This window comes from Porites lutea, chromosome 11, assembly GCF_958299795.1.
Source record: "Porites lutea chromosome 11, jaPorLute2.1, whole genome shotgun sequence".
NCBI lineage: Eukaryota > Metazoa > Cnidaria > Anthozoa > Scleractinia > Poritidae > Porites > Porites lutea.
In genome coordinates this window covers 22,475,124-22,493,005 of record NC_133211.1, presented here as the reverse complement: position 1 = coordinate 22,493,005, position 17,882 = coordinate 22,475,124, and the positions used below count along the sequence as shown (strand labels likewise).

General features: G+C 38.1%; 2 long non-coding RNA genes and 1 pseudogene across 3 annotated transcripts; all 3 read right to left on the bottom strand.

Moving 5' to 3' along the window:
* Positions 1-280: 280 nt before the first annotated feature.
* On the bottom strand, positions 281-1,616 carry LOC140952507 (uncharacterized). The gene is made up of 2 exons (XR_012167359.1): positions 1,541-1,616; positions 281-916 (listed from the first exon to the last, which is right to left on the bottom strand). It is a non-coding gene; the product is annotated as an uncharacterized lncRNA (long non-coding RNA).
* Positions 1,617-6,095: 4,479 nt separating this feature from the next.
* Positions 6,096-9,059, bottom strand: LOC140952307 (uncharacterized; annotated as a pseudogene).
* A 2,234-nt stretch (positions 9,060-11,293) lies between these two features.
* On the bottom strand, positions 11,294-17,715 carry LOC140952686 (uncharacterized). 2 transcript variants are annotated; one of them, XR_012167379.1, is made up of 4 exons: positions 17,578-17,715; positions 14,870-14,967; positions 14,345-14,461; positions 11,294-13,784 (listed from the first exon to the last, which is right to left on the bottom strand). It is a non-coding gene; the product is annotated as an uncharacterized lncRNA (long non-coding RNA). The 2 variants fall into 2 exon arrangements; XR_012167378.1 differs by lacking the exon at positions 17,578-17,715 and having other exon boundaries at positions 14,870-17,435.
* Positions 17,716-17,882: the final 167 nt, after the last annotated feature.

The window sequence follows — 17,882 nt, the reverse complement described above, 5'->3', positions numbered from 1 at the left end:
TCACTAAATGAGTCGAATTTTCATAGATTTATTTAGTAAAGGAATTCACACAGTAAGATAACTTTCTGATTTTCCTTTTTAAATAGGAATATGATATTCTATAATTGCTTGACAGAAAAAAGGTTCCAGCTAAAAATTTGTTTTGAGCAGTGACAGAAGACATGAAACAGTAAATCTCAACTTTGGATCTGTCTGAAAGCATTTTCTTTGCCCTTCCACAAAATGTCTTTCTACTTTCACTCTGCCACTAACTTTTGCCATGACTTATTAATGCCAAGTGAAAACATAATATCTGAGGCATATTTCTGAATCTATATGTCAGTGCTAGTGAGCAGTGATGGACTGCTGTTTTGAAGGGGCATCCGATAGCAAGATAGCCTTTCGAAAATCAATGAGCATTGGGTGGTACATATTGTTTACCTCTGTAAGAATAATGCTGTCACTCTCTTCTCTGTGGGGAAACCTCTACGAGTGCAAATGTTCTATAGCTTCACACAATTTCAGTACATTATGTTCCCCGCAGAACACTGTGAAAGGGACATGGATTTACTTAGCAGGGCATGGCACAAAGTACAAGAAAAATAATATTGTAAAGATGCTAAAAATATAACACAAGAAAGTACACGTGAGGTTTCTTTTTTGTGACATTTACCCCAAACAGATGGGGTATTGATGGATGGGAGCATTCAGTATATAAGCTTCACTTCTGTTATCTTGTGAAGAGGAAAAATGATTACTGTAAATAAATTGACACCGACTGGAATACCCCTGTAGCATTTCTTCATGCACAGACCACAAACAGCTTCTCCATGTTGAACCTGTATTTCATTGACCTCTTTATCTTTTGGAGAGTTCAGGTGATGCAACTCAATTTCAAGAACATTGGAAATAACTCCTGTACCACTCCAGGAAAAATCTGAAACAAACGTACAAAAAAGTCACTAAACCCACTAAAAATAACTGGTAATTCTACCTTTATTGAAAATATTGTGAAATTAAATGAATTGTGTTATTTGTGTTGCCATTATCTTTAAGGACATTATAAATACACATGTGGCACATTTTAGCATTTTTGACCTTTGGACTCAGCTTACATTGTACAGCTGTATCATTATAAATTATTATAAACAAAACAACCTTGTATATGAAAACATGACAAAACAAAACAGAAAAAAATGACAGTAACGCATATAAAATAAAGGCTCCACCCTACCCCTGTCAAAATCAATGGTACATGTTCGGGTATTACGCTCAATATGTCAATATAGCGCCAGAGGAAGTATAAATTACTCAAGCAATTAATATTGAGCTACTTCTGCCAAATACCAATAAATTAGCATTTTAACATTGCATAACTACATATTTTGCTGACTTAACACCACTTAAATTTTTCAACAAGGCTTTTTTCAGCTGGATCACTATCATACGCACGCGACACGCGTGCACATTCATGTATGGATGCAAATGTAGTTTATTCCCGGTTATAACATAGATGTGGCAGTAGAAGCACGATATACAAAGCAAAATACATCGACTTTACCTTTTAAATTTCGAATATCCTTGAGAAAAAATCCAGCAACATAGGCAATCTCTTCCTCCTGCCAAATCGCCAAAAGACCGCGCGCCCGATTTCCCAAGCACTTGCGCCTCAATGGTGCTGGTCAGCGTCAGTCTGCATAAGCGTTCGAGAACGAGGCACAACAATTGAAATCCAAATTTCGTCGACCGTTACCACGTTCCATTGCCATCGATTTGCCATCAGCTTTTACTTCATACGTTTAACGCCATATTTATCAAGAGTTTTCGAATTTTCCTTCTCTGTGGGGTTGACTGTCGAGTATGGAGGAATCGGCCAGTCTTATTTGTTCGAATTTATCGCACGAATGTGTCCTCGAAGAACTTATAAAATAATCGCTCGACCTCGAGGGAACTGCATACTTATAGACCGTTCGACGAAAAGGAAATTGCACTTATGCACACCATGAAAGACATCTAGATAGCTCCATCGGCGACGATCAAGTAGTAACGAGTGGATCCAAGAAAAGCAGCCGTTAGTACTTAGTACATAGATGCTGTTAGCAGACATTGTAAAACTAAGAAGAGGCAGGAGAAATGCAAGGACAAACAAATGCTGAGGGAGCAACTAATCGGGAGTAAAAGAAATGCTCAGTAAGTATAAGAAAGTTCATTGTTACCGTTAAGCCATTAATGATGCTATTTGAGAATACCTACATTTGCATTCCCAATACTCAGTAATCAACAAGGACTCACCCCTGGCCTACTCCTGAAACTTTATTTGTCCTGTTGTTTTAAAAAATACTGTAATCTTTTATTTGGTTGTTCTCTTCAGATAAATGGTCTTGGAAATTTAATAAGAATTGAAGCAAGTGTTAATTCCCCGCTAAGGCCAAAAATAACCTTATCCTCTAGTGCCTACTTTCTCCAAAGGCTTTTCCAAAATTTAAAAGGGGAGTAAAGGCAATGACTGCCATGGTGCTGAAAACATAGAGTAGCTAGAATTTAGATCATGGTACCCTGCTTTCACTGATTTTTTTTTTTATGATCACCCTATGTAATGGCCTGAAATTCATCCGATTAGGGATTCTGGAATCCGGGAAATTTTTGCTTATGGAATCCAGAATTTGGGCAATTTTTGTTGTGGAATCCTAAATTCTGAGCTTTGAAACCTGAAATACAGGTCAAACAATTGGAATCCAGAAACCAAGTAATCCACTGAAAAAGGTTCCGGAATCCGCAGCGTGGAATCCAGAATCTAAAACTACCTTGGATTCCCTCATATGAGGCAATTATAGTATAATTAAACTTTTGTTCCCAAGATACACTGTAAGTGATGGCAATATTGCAGAAGAAGCAGGTCCATGAAGTTTTAAGTAATATGTCAACAATGTTGTTATGGTAGTGATGTAGTGGGACACTCACTATAAAATTAATACAATGATTTACCTGGAGTCAATTGTCTTGTTACAAAAGGGTTTCTCGCATTCATTTTTTCATTTTGTTTTTTGCTCAAAGAAGGTCTTAGTTTTAACAGGTACAGTGTAATCAGGATTATGATGACCGGTTGGGGTTAGATTTGAGACATGAAAGTTGCGAGCCAGCAATTTGTTTAAACTAGTTAATTTTGATATCAGTTAACTCAGGAAATAAGTAAGTTTAGTCACCTACTGTGACTGCAGCCAGTAATAATACATGTAATATCTAATAGCAACCTTTATGCTATAAAAGGCTAGAATATTTAGACAGAAAAGGACAATAGTATTTTTCATGACAACCATCTACAGCTTTAGTTTCAATATTAATGGTCTCAATTATGTATAATTTCTGTTTGTTGCAGAAAAAGCTAAAGAGACAACCCTTTTCCAGTCAACCTCTATTTCGAAGAAGGATTGTTGTAAGTTCAAAGCTTGTATAAATGTGGAGTACATGTCTTCAGAGCAAGGCAATACAACCAAGGAGATGACAAATCCGAGAAAAGTGCTTTGCAGGAGGCCTCTAGCATGGAGGAGTCAACAACTTAGCCTGTAAAAACCTCTTTGCCAAGCTGAACAGTAAAGTAAAATTGAAACAGTCACATGTAATCCGGTCATTACTCAATGACAATAGAAAGGAGGAATGGCTTCTCCTCAGAGCAGGAGGCACCAGATAATGCTCCTGAATTTGCTTTGTGATAAGGAAATATAAGTTAATCCAATGCTCTTAAAAAAATTCCAGATTATTTATGACTGGTCATACTTACAGGTACATGTACATGTAGCTCTGCAAATACAGTAATCCTTTAATCACTCTCTGTTTATGACACTGTTTTTTAGAAAAAGATAAATCTGTGTAAACAATACAAATCCTGATGGTGTTGATTTGTCCTGAGAATTCTGGTGGCAGGTAGATCAAATTGGTTGATGTGATAAATTTTTCATTAGAATCCTTTGGCTATTGTTTGCAAGTAATGTACCAGTCAGCAGTTTAAAAAGGCCAATTAATGTACAAATGTTTCTTTTAAATCTATTTGCTTAACTGCAGGCATTTGAGTTCTGCTGGCACCACTTCACAGTACATGTGTACCGATTACAGCAATTGCAACTGACCTGCTTGAACAAAAAACAACACAAATTTAGGCACATCCTGCTTTTTGTCATGATTTAGTATGGAATTTTGCAAAGGATTGCAACATGACTCAAGAAAAAGAGTAATGAGAGACAGCCGTGTAGTTATTTTGCAGGCTAGCCAGATCAACCTTTTGTACTACTAGTACGTGTATACTGAATTTAAAATAATTATTAGCTTCTTTCATTGGGACCAACTACAGTGACAATGGTAATGTTGACATGCTGTGGAATACTTACAGCTGGTCATTACTTTAATGACCCTCAATTTTCTTAGAACAGGGCAAGTACTAGAAGCTCCGGCTGGTACTTCCTCTAAGAGCATATCCAATAGTATACAGGAACCATTAGCAACAAAAATGAAGTTAAAGAAGTCTGATCTGAATTTGAATAGCTACAATGTACCTAAACTATTTCTTAGTTTGCTAAATGCTATAACCCAGTTGTTATACCAGCAAAAATTGGAAACTGGTAGCAAGAATTAGGCCTTTCATTCTCATAGAGCCTAAAGAAAAAATGCCACCAGAATCAAATTTTGTTTAATCTGTAAATAGCAATAAATACAAAAATACTAATTATTTATTAAAATGGGTGTCTTGAGAGTTACATTGAGTTGGAACAGGATTTTGTCCTTAGATGCAAAAGTTTAAGTAAGAAATAGTCTTGTCATAAGTAAATATTGGTCCAAGCTAAGGGTAAAAGGATTTTTAACCTGTTTCTAAGTTGCAAAAACCTTAACAACTGAAATAGGTTTGAGGCAACTCTGAAACACCTACAGCTGTATGTAGAATATCTTACACATTTAGATGAAGAACAATTTCCTTATAATATTAATAGTTAGTAATGATCTGATAGAGCATAGAGTGGAGACAAGTAAACATCAACGAACTGTAAAATTGGTAATTAATATGAAGAGCTGTATGTACAGCTGTATACTGTAGTTTGTAAAGTCTGTTATAATGTGTAAGCCACTTTGGTTTATGGAATAAATCATTTGAACATTAATGGGAGGTCACTGCTAGAATTTCTTTCAGTAACTTTAAAGTTTGAAGCTATAAACTTCAAGATTAATTATGGCCACTTGTTAGGAACCTGAAGTGAGCCATGTTATTATTAAAAATAATTTAAAAATTTCATCGCATTTGCTACAACCCAAGCAAACTTGTTTAAACCTTCGAAGTTGCATTTGCTACTTGAGAAAACATGCTCAATTTTATGGGTTTGATGACATTTGCCAACCAAATTAAAGTCAGAATTTGATTACATTTGCTACCTGAGCGAAAAATTGTACAATAGTAACAGTTTGATCAGATTTGCTGCTTAAGCAACTTTGTTCAAAACTTGACTTTTGACCACATTTGCCGCTACAAGCAAAATTCTGTGTTTGATCAAATTTGCACACCCTAGAAAATTTGTTCAAAGTTTAGGTTTGCTAACATTTGCTTCGTGAGCAAACATGTTTAATACAAAGAGTTTGGTTACATTTGCTATGCAAAGCAATCTGGTTTAATTATGAAAATTTGATCACCCATGATAACCCAAGCAAACATTGTTCAAATTAGATACTTCGCTCACATTTGCAAAGCCGCGTAAAAGTTCTGAAAATAACAGGTTTACATGCTTTTACATCTAAAGCAAAAGCTGTGCAAAACAGCAGATTTGCGCTATCATTTGCGTAATGTGCAAATATAGTTCAAAGAAACATATTTGCCTACATATTTGAACCATCTGCAAATGACCCTCAAATCCATGGCTGCCCATTATCTTTGCACCAAGATGTAAATGTTGTGCAAATGTGGCATTTACCGTCATTGCTACGGATAGCAAATCTAGTGCAATATCAGTCTTTGCTCTTGCGCAAAATTGTGCAAATGTGGTATTTGCTACACATTTGCTGTAATTTGGCTACCCTAGTAAATCCATTTTTTCGTCCAGTGTTAGCTTTGTGATTGAAACTTACTACACGGTTTGATTCTAATGTATTTCAAAGTCCCCACACCTTAGCTTCTTCACTTGAGTGAGTACGTTTTGCTCTTCTAAAGCCTCATTGACAATCACCGCCATTCCCTCGAGCTGGTGCAGTTCTTTGTGGCAGTGAAGAAACCACTCGCCGGGGTTATCAGATAGGAAATTTATAACAACGTATCCCCCAGCAGGGACCATAACTGTGTCTTTTCTGATCGTATAGGTGTCGATGGTAAAATTCATTTCACTTGGTTCATTCCATCTTGGCATTGTACATCTTACCGGGTCACAGTCCTCTTCAGTGCAGTCGACATCATCGCAGGCTATGTCGCCGTTGGAGTTTATGATATAACCAGTTATGGGGTTATATGTTGGATATCCAACGTGAACAACATGAAATGTATGGCTATGGAGATGAATTGGATGAGCACTGGGGGTAGGACCAATTGATGAAAACACCATTTGAATAGTTTCGTTGTATGGAATGTCTATCACGTGGACACAGGAGCAGTCGGGTGTTGATGGATTGCAATCAGCTCTAAGGCTACAGATGTTGTCCCTTTCTTGAAAGCCTTCATATTGGGTTTGGGGTGGGAAGGAGGGAAGAATGAAATTGCGTCCATTCACTGACATGGTCTGTTTTTCCCCGTCGAAATGAAAGTTGAGAAAATGTCTACACTTTACGCCTTCAAATCCGGTTTTAGAGTTTGCATTTGGAAGCTCCTCAAGCGGAGTTGGCTTCAGTAAACTGAAGTTGTGTACATTAATACAGTTTATGTTGTAGGATTCGTGAAAGTTCTCAAAAGGGCAGTTCACTGCGTTGCATGTCTCCTGTTGAGTGCCTTCTCTGACCGGAGAACTGTCTTTTATGTCTTGATATGTTGTCGACGGTACATTATCATCTGGATTATCCGAGTCCCCAAACATTTTGTAATGCAAAATAGCTTCTGCCACATGTCCCAGTGACTCATAGGGTGGCCCGGTAGTTTGATTAATTTCCATAGTCTCTGCGTGCATCCAGTAGTCGTTACTTGTCGCATCTGCTTCGAGCAGAAAGTCATATCTTTCTCCGGGATGGATCATGATGTAATCAACCTCTTCCTCGGGATTAATCCAATAATCATCAGTGCCCACCACGGTTAGCTTATGGCCATCAATGGAGAAGCTGTAAGAATAAAGTGATTGAGCCCCAATTAGCCGAAAGCGATAAATCTCTCCGAACTCAACAGTGAATATACTCAGTCTTGTTTTGTGGTATGGAACATCAACATGCCTGCCTTTGCCATTTACGATTCCAGAAAAGTACGGGACAGGCCCAGCCCTTCCATTGTCAAAACTGCGAGTGCCTTGATACTGTGGATCATTTGGTGCTGGTACCTCGCCAAGCGGCGTGTCTGGATAGAAGCCTAAGTCTGCCTGGGCCTGGGTGAATAGATCCAAGGATGCCTCATGCTGCCAGTCCAGAAGAGTTAAGGTGTGCTGACCTGGAAGATCTATAAATTCACGGTATTGCTCAGGAAGTTCCCATCGGATTCCAGTTATTCTCTCGAGGCTTTCTTTGACTATGAGAGCGCCATAGAAGCCATCTGTTCTTTGAGCACCACTGTGAGAGTGGTACCAAAATGTCCCAGCTGGCCTTGCAGTGTACTCGTATGAAAAGCTCGACGAGGGTCCTATCTGACATTGAGTCAGTTGTCCCACACCATCCATCCAAAGGGATCCCCTCTGGTGCATCCCATGCCAATGAATTGAAATTCCTTCAGTGGTAAGGTTGTTATGAACATGAATCACAGCCTCTTGTTCTTCGTGGACAATCAACATAGGTCCAGGAATTTGTCCATTGACGGCTATTGCCAAACGGTACGTTTTACCATCTACGAACTGGGGGTTAGTGCATTTGGAGCTGGCCAATGTTGAACAATTTTGATTGGTTTGTAGTGGCTGAGGTGTTCCAAAATCATCGAAATAATAGATCACTCCTTGGGATCGCGCATAGCTATTCCTGTAGGTTCATCCACCGAAAACTTCTGATAGCTGGTGAAGGTTCGAATTTCGTCAATTTCAAGGTTAAATGTACAGACGGCTGCATATCTCATGCGTTCACAAGTTGGATTACCGTATTCACAATTGACGATTTCTTCAAGTGCCCATGTTAGATTAATGACTTCCTCTTCTTAGCACCAAACGGCTTGTTAAGGTGTGGATCACTTGTCAGGTCCATGTACCCCACTTCACCAGTCTTAAAAGAAGTGCTAAATGATTCTATGTACCACCTTTTGTTTCCTCGAGGATGAGCTTGTAGGTAAACTTCCTTAATGTCGGATATCGAGACGCACTCTGTGGTCCTAAACCAGCTTCGGAAGTTCAGCTCTCGTGTATAGGTTTTTTTTGATTGAGTAGGTCCTTCAAGTTCTGCTTGAAGGTATTGGTCGTGTAATCGGATACCTAAAAAGTAGGTTTCCGAGGAATGAGCTCGTCTGATGTCTCCAGTCATTGTATCTACTCGTATGTACGTGATACAGGATCCGGCGATAGCGTTGGTGAGGAGGTGCTCTGTGGCATTGTAAGGGTATTCACCTTCCTCATTGCCATCCACCCACATACTGAAGCCTGGATAGGCGGTAAGCTGAGTGTATACGGCACTTCCCGATTCCTTGGTGTAGGTGTTGATCGATGCAACGTACCATCGATTTATTATTTCCTTCAGCCATGAGATAAACTTTCCTTATGTCTCTACGAGTACAGTCGAGTTGTGGGTCAAAATCACTTTCGGTGTTAAACATCTTCCTCGTATTGCTGATCTTTCACGTCCTTTCTTTTCAGCTTTGCTAGGTGCTCAGAGTCATCACTCAGAACGATCTTCAGCTGTAGATATCCTTCTAGTTTACCCCGGCGTTTGTGGTGGCCATCCGTCGTTGCGACAACCCTTACAAAGGCGATAGATCCTAAGAATAGAGAATAAGCAAAAGACATTTTGTTGCGTTGTAAAACATGCAAGAAGCCAGCGCTTCTGTTTCATATCAAATGCCAAGATTTGATATTTGCAAGAGATTTGAGAGGCCTTAATCTTGGAAACGGATTACTAAGGCCTTTCATCCATACTCTTCTAGGAAAGGCTCACAAATATAACCGTCCTACACAAGTCATCAAATTACATGTTTAATGTCGAAGATCGTCAAAGGTGCGTCCAAACTGCAAGCAGTAGCTTTTGACACCAGGCCTCTTCCTTCAATAGTTTCATACAAGGAATAAATCTTAGCCTCTCTAGCATGGCTCATACGCTGTCTTTCATTACTCTCGCTGTTCCAGAATTAGATGCTACGCGCTTTCTCTAACTTTAGAGAAAATAGGTAGAAGGGATCTACCTTCAATGAATTTACATATCTAATGTCAAAAGTAAGAAATCGGGAACAAAGAAAAATAATTAATAATAGAAATATCGCTTTGCCTGGCTCAAGAGGCTTTACAAAAATACAAATCAAATATTAAAATAGTGTTAAAATAATGTTAAGATAGAAATGCAAATAGTGAAGACTAGGGAGGTTAAAAATCTAAACCTATTTACACGTCACAAGATCATGATGTATGTATATGATAACAGGGTAAAAATTTTGCCTTGTAACATAGGGTCTCAAAGTTAATTATCACAAAGCATGCAATTTCTACAGCCATCGCCTCGATTAAGGCAGTCAGGTCTGTTCTCCTAATTGTAGTCTTTTAAGACTAAAATAAGGAGACTAAAAATCTGCGCAGACTAGAGTGGTTTTCGTTTGAGTGTCGTAAAACCAAAACCAAAGTAATTACTCTGGCCAATCACATAGGACACAGACAATACATTGAACCAATCAAAACTCGAAGTAATTACATGTGGCTGACGCAAAGCGCGGGAAAATGCATGCGAGCGCGTCACAATTGGCTTTGGTTTTACTTCTGATTGGATGAAAAGGTGGCGCGAATCTTTTAAGCCAATCGCATCGAGTAGAAAGTGCAAAACCAATTACTTTTCGACACTCAAATGAAAACCGCTCTATCCTCTTCACGTAATTCCCTTGTAAGTTTCGACCAGAGAAAATTAAGGGCCATAGTATCTTTATGAATGCTTTCCACATTTAATCGTATTAAAACGAGACAGATTGAAATCCGTAGTACCGAACTGGTGGTAGAAAATAAGAATTGTGACTTACAGGAAATTCAGTTAATAAAAGGGGTATGTAGAGTTATAGCTCCTACTCCACCTTCTCATTAGACGGATGGGGAGTTGATGTGGGTTGAAAAAGGGGAAGGTAAACAGACTTGAAGTTTAAGGGAACCACGGCTTAGTGCCAATCTAAGGTAGCGCTCTACTCTGACGATGCCTTTTCGTTTAGTTTAGCTGGTTGGTTTTTGGTGTCCTTTTTGGTATCAACTATTTTCGGGTGACATAGTTGATCAATCATTTTAACAAACTTTTAACCCGCCTCAAAAGGCTGGGGTCATTATAGCGAATTGGTTTGTGTATTGCCAAATTGAGAAAAGCTCCGTTAAACCAACAGACTTCTGCGTTGCTCATATATTTTGTTGTGTAGTTATTTGTTAAGCTTTAGAATTTAGAAAGAACAATTGGGGTTGAGGTCGCTGGCACAACGATAACTTTCGTGTTGCACGCCTGTGTCTATTTACAAGTCATCTTTAGTCGATGTAATGAATTTCTATTAACTAGAATCGAACACAGGTTGAAAAAAGGTGTTTCCGTTTCCGTTTTTGTAACGGTTATCTAACGGAAACCTGAATATCCGCGGACGGAATTGTAACGGCGAACACGTGTATCCGTCATGTTTCAGTTTCTGCGGACACGCTTAAACGCATCCCTTATACTCGCGTTTCCGTCAGGTTTACTCTTGCGGAAACGCTAACTGCCGTCATGTTTCCGCAGCTCGTAAATTCAGAGGATACTCAATTATCCGTTGAGTTTCCGGAACAATGAATGCGGAAACTCAGTTTGACCGGTTTATTTTCTGCAGCCTTCATGTTTCCACAGATTCCGCTTTCGGTGGATTATTCACTGGATTTCCTAAATGTGTTAACTTTCCTTAACCACCCAGTTTCGAATCATATGTTCATTTTATCCGGTATATAAAAACGTGGACGTTTGTGAGACAACCCTGGACCGTTTCATGCATCCACAATGACCCATTTTCGCTGATACACACAAATCAAGCTGAGTCATATTTAGGTGCATTTTTGGTATTAAAGTTTTTATTAAAATAATTCTATTTCCATTTTCATATAATATGTACATATGTATATTAAATATTTTCACAATAAAAAGAGACTCCTTACAATGTATTCCTATTTTCTATATCCAAAACTGTAACTTTTCAATTTCAATGGGCCACTTCCGAGTTCCAAAAACCCTCACTTTCAAAATGAGGCGAGGTGCGCAACCTTTCTTGTGAAATGAGTTTTATTTGCACGAGAATGAAAAATGATTTCCATATCAAAGGCTGAGCACTTAACCTCGTTTTGAAACAGAGGCCCTGGGAACTCGGAAATGGCCTATTAAATAATCCTTTTAGAATTGACAAAATTCAAAATTTTTTCCTTGAAATGATTAGATTAACATAATAATTATACAGTCTAACCTCTTCTTATGGACACTTCTATACGACGGACAGTTCGTTTGGTCCCAGAAAAGCCAAAAATCATGCAATCCCTACCTCTGTAATATAGACACCTCTATAAAGCGGACACTTGGTTCTGTCCCTTTAGTGTCCGTATTAAAGAGGTTTGACATTATTATAAGTAACGTGCATTTCCATTCCAAAATAACTCAAAGAAGTAGTTCACGGCAAAATTATTACATAATTTAATAAGAAAAATAATATTATTACAAATGAAAGTCTTACTTAGTTACATGTAAGACTGCATAAAATCCCATTAGGAAATCTAAACTGCTGTCTTAATTCTTATTAGCAAGTACCAGTACTTGGTGGATCATCCCCAAAAATTATTGTTAAAGCCTACACAAACTGATGAGAGGCCATTATTGGGGAGTATCAGGCTGGTGCTACAACGACGATAGTGATGCAAACAAAACTAGCCATAGGCTTTATATACAAATGTATAAGCCAACATCTCTACACATGTATCTCACTTATTGTCGCCACTCTGCTGTAAGTGCATGGCTACAACTTGGACCTGGCTGTGGCATACAAAGTAGTCTACGAGAATTTGCCTACATCTGAGTTTGAATAGTAATGACAAACTGCACACTTTTAACAAGCGACTCACTTTCACAATGCATCTATCTTACACTCCCTGTTTTATAGTTTTAGGATAATCCATTGACTGTCCTGTAATTTTAGCAATTTTAATGAACACAGTCGAGTAAAGATTGACTTTTAGAATAAAACTCTTATCACCTTTCCAATTACCCTCCCACGCAGGCGTTTTTAGGGGAGCTCGTATTTCTTCCCTCCCCACAAACGCCTGCTCAACGGAAAACAACATTCCTTTCTCATTGTTTTATTTGCGTGGTAAGTGACCAATCAACAATTGTGCAATAAAGTGTTGACACTTCTTTTCTTTCCTTCACTAAGGTTATGCAGTGCACGGAGTATTCTGAATTTTGACTAAATCTTATTTTTGCCGCTCTGAATCTAACATTTATTGCAGGTCAGAAAGCTTTCCCAGTGTTTAATGCAGATCGAGTAATTATCAGATTACCTTGCGGTCAAGGTCAACTTTCCAGAATTTGGAAAGTACAATGTGATTGGCTAAGCTTGGGAAAGGAATGTTGTCTTCAGTTGAGCAGGCGTTTGTGGGGAGGGAAGAAATACGAGCTCACCTAAAAACGACTGCGTGGGAGGCTACTTTCCAATAAGATTGTGCAATTTAGTTAGAGTTGATCATCACAGGATCATCCTGACTAAAGGCACAATAATACATTAGGGACTTTAAGCAAATTGCTACAGTGACCTCTACTGTGGTGGTCGTGGTTACAGTCCTGAAGAGAGTATGTTACTGTTGCCCGTCAAATTTCAACTTTATGCAAGTGGCACCCAAAAGTCACTACAGGGCTTTTCGCTCATTTGGTTTCGTTGTTAGTAAAACGCAGGGAAGACTGAATTATTGCCCAGTGAACTAGAAGTGTCAAATACCTTCTTGATTAAGAGAAAAAAAATGCTAGGTTTTAAACCAGTGAAAAATAGGGGAAAAGTAGAATTTTATACTCATGTACAAGCCATCACATTTTGTGCTTCGGCTAAAGCTCATTATTTTTCTGGACATCACGCACACGGCGTCATTTTTGGACTTATTACTCCCAGTTGCCATAGTAGCGATCACTGTAGCAATTTGTTACTTTGATATTATTGGCATCCTGCCCATGAAGGGCAGTTAGTTGGTACTGGTCTGTCTGACAAGTATTTATCAACCTCTCTGGTTATTTTCCCGGCTGTTCTTTCTTTGCCTCTTTGACATGCAAGCCTCACAAAAGGCGTCAAGAACAGCATTGATGTTTCTTAGCTTTGACCTCTCTGAGCATAGTGGCCTGATGTACCTGGGTTGTGGATCATTGGCCCTCTCTTCATTGTCTTCACTCTCCTCCAAAGACATAAATTGGATAGCATTGTGTAGGTCTAATAAAGCCTTTATTTTGGCTTTGTCATCTGGAGAAAGTTGTGCCTTGTCCAACACCTCTGTGTGATTCGTCAATTTCTGAACACCAAAAAAACTTATTTAGTCACAGTGGCATGACTACTATGATAAATATTTAATTAACATTTACGTTCTTCAGTAACAGTTTAGTCTGGTAAAATAGTCACCCTAACTATTTTGAATCTTTAGATTTGGTTCTTGCTCTTTACTCTGAGCAATTTACACTACAATCAAACCTTGCATATAAATGGAAAGGACACTGTTAACATTAAAAATGTCAAAGGGGGTAGGATGTGGCCCTAGTGCATTCTATAACAATCATTAATTATGTATGCATGATACAAACGTGCAAAACATGTGTTGTGTTCTTAAAAAAATGAAAGAGCCTTGTGCCCTTAACCTGAAAGATCCAGGTACCCAGGATGAATGTGTTTCAACAAACTAAGACTTCCTTGTCACCCAAGAGCAACAGTAATGCAACAGGGGCCACCAGGCACTGCCAAAGCACAGCTCTGTTGCAGGACAGGCTAAATAAAACACTAAGTGGATGACTTAAACTACACAGTAAAAATATTTGCACTGCAAGCATTAACAAAATAATGTACATGTATTTTACCTACCTTTTTAGCTCTCAAATTGGAATCTTGTCTGAACTCTGTGTTCTTCAAGTTTTCCATTTTACTGCCTTACCACATCTGCACGGGTACTTCTCTGACTCCAGTGCTGAAAAATGGCCCCTAGCAAAAGGAAAGCATGTTAAATGTGCAGGTCTGTAGAAAAGGAATTAAGAGTGCTTCTTGGTGTTGCTAAAAGTATTGTGGTTTGCTCCTGTTTTTGGTGTGGGTATTATTTAGTGGCTTTTCCATCTTTTGTATTTATGTCATTAGGGGATTACACTTGTCGGCAACACCAAGAAACTTCAGTGGAACCCCGTTAACATGGTCATCAATGGGCCAAAAAAGTTTTGCCATATTAATGGGGTGACGGTATTAATGAGGGTTTGTTTACAAGAAAATGTATGGTGGTTTTTGCCAGGCGGCCAAAAAAAGTGGCTGTAATAACAAGGTGACTGTATTACCGAGGTGGCTGTAAGGCGGGGTTTCACTGTAAGAAATTCAAGAAACTTAGAAAAGTGTACAACTTACCTTTTATCTCTGTTTTGGGCCATTTCTTTTACCCAAAATTCCCCCTCACTTCATTAACCAAAATACCCTCAATGTTTTTGTTCTCCACATCAGTATACCTCAAAGAAATAAAGACAAAAAAAAATGTCAAATATTTATATCAAAATAATAATACATGTATTACATGTATCGTAACAGCCTCGTTCTAAAAAAACTAGAGAGCTTAAAATCAGGCAGTTTTCTGGTAGTGCATTACAATGAAAAATATTTAAAAAATGACGGTTGCTTTTATCATCGAATAAAGCCGTTATCCAAGTGCTTGAGGCACAAAACAAAATTAAAGTGTAACAATATAAAAAAACTGTGTAATCATTAAGTTGATCTCCTTGTGGCATTTGTAAAAATTGAAAGTATCATTAACACAAACACCATTTTGTCCACTCAAAGAAGGATAAATAGAATAATTCCAACTTCCCACTTAAAGATGGGCACCTTACTTGAGTCAGTGAAGGTTGCTTTGTCATCGAATAAAGCTTTTATCCCTGTTTTCAAAGCTTAACAACAAATTGAAGTGTAAAGAAATAATTATTATATTCCTGACTAGTATTCTTGTTTATCTCCTGGTGACTGTTGCAACATTTGAAATATCATTGACACAAGCACTACTTTGTCCACTCAAAGATGGATAAATAGAATTGCAACTTCCCACTCAAAGATGGGCGTCTTACTTGTGTCAATGAAGGTTGCTTTGTCATCGAATAAAGCTGTTATCCTTGTGTTCGAAGCTTAACAACAAATTGAAGTGTAAGGAAATTATATTCCTGAATGATATTCTTGTCTATCTCCTGGTGACTGTTGCAACATTGGAAATATCATTGACACAAGCACTACTTTGTCCACTCAAAGATGGATAAATAGAATTGCAACTTCCCACTCAAAGATGGGCGTCTTACTTGTGTCAATGAAGGTTGCTTTGTCACCGAATAAAGCTGTTATCCTTGTGTTCGAAGCTTAACGACAAATTGAAGTGTAAGGAAATTATATTTCTGAAAAATCTTCTTGTTGCAACATTTGAAATATCATTGACACAAGCACTACTTTGTCCACTCAAAGATGGATAAATAGAATTGCAACTTCCCACTCAAAGATGGGCGTCTTACTTGTGTCAATGAAGGTTGCTTTGTCATCGAATAAAGCTGTTATCCTTGTGTTCGAAGCTTAACAACAAATTGAAGTGTAAGGAAATTATATTCCTGAATAATATTCTTGTTTATCTCCTGGTGACTGTTGCAACATTTGAAACATCATTGACACAAGCACTACTTTGTCCACTCAAAGATGGATAAATAGAATTGCAACTTCCCACTCAAAGATGGGCGTCTTACTTGTGTCAATGAAGGTTGCTTTGTCATCGAATAAAGCTGTTATCCTTGTGTTCGAAGCTTAACAACAAATTGAAGTGTAAGGAAATTATATTCCTGAATAATATTCTTGTTTATCTCCTGGTGACTGTTGCAACATTTGAAACATCATTGACACAAGCACTACTTTGTCCACTCAAAGATGGATAAATAGAATTGCAACTTCCCACTCAAAGATGGGCGTCTTACTTGTGTCAATGAAGGTTGCTTTGTCATCAAATAAAGCTGTTATCCTTGTGTTCGAAGCTTAACGACAAATTGAAGTGTAAGGAAATTATATTTCTGAAAAATCTTCTCGTTGCAACATTTGAAATATCATTGACACAAGCACTACTTTGTCCACTCAAAGATGGATAAATAGAATTGCAACTTCCCACTCAAAGATGGGCGTCTTACTTGTGTCAATGAAGGTTGCTTTGTCATCGAATAAAGCTGTTATCCTTGTGTTCGAAGCTCAACAACAAATTGAAGTGTAAGGAATTTATATTCCTGAATGATATTCTTGTTTATCTCCTGGTGACTGTTGCAACATTTGAAATATCATTGACACAAGCACTACTTTGTCCACTCAAAGATGGATAAATAGAATTGCAACTTCCCACTCAAAGATGGGCGTCTTACTTGTGTCAATGAAGGTTGCTTTGTCATCAAATAAAGCTGTTATCCTTGTGTTCGAAGCTTAACGACAAATTGAAGTGTAAGGAAATGATATCCCTCTACAATCTTGTGACTTTTAGAACCTTTCTGCACCATCTGTATTAAACTTGTTATTGTGCATGTACACAAAGAGAAAAGGTTCCTTTTAACACTACAAGTCTCGTAACAAGCACTACATTTATTTCAATTTTGAACAATTCCCATTGGTGGTAAGGAAACGCACGTTGTCTGCAAAAAATTAATATGAACATTAAATATTATTTTTGTACAGGTTTATCCTTGTGATAAACATCTACAGTCTCAGAAATTGGAGTGGAAATGTTTTGTACATTTCAGTGTCAAGGAATTTTTATATAATATTTTTCTGTCATTGCTATTGGATTCCGTACTCCGTTCCGTGATTCCGTTTCCTCATTCCAGATTAAATATTTTACGGCTGCCATCTTCGCCATTAAAATGTGCATGCAGCAACTATGTCTTTATTGTAAAAGAAATCAGACAAAGGTCAGATCTGTACGAAGCAACTCGCTGTCGCATGAAGCTCACATGTGAAACGATTTTTATGATCGACATCGATGAAATGCTCCCAAAGCTATTACATAGACTTAAATATGCCTCTATATATTTAAACAAGATTCAGAATGTACTTACGAAACAACAAGGATCCACAGTTTAAAATAAGCGTTCTTTCTTCTCAATGATGGTTGAAACACTCAGGGTGCATTCGAGTCGCGAAGAGTGAACACTGAACTCCTTCATCACCGCTTCCATGGGATTTGGCGTTTCGTTTAAATAGTTTTTCGAAGTATTATTTCTCCCTGCAGTCTATCTCCGCAATCTATCACACTCTCCTCGCTTATCTTGACAAAAAAATGGTCCTGCATGAACAAACCACCAAAATGGAAGGCGAACCGACAGCGAAGAATGTTCAAAAGGGCGCGCGATTCAAAATCCAA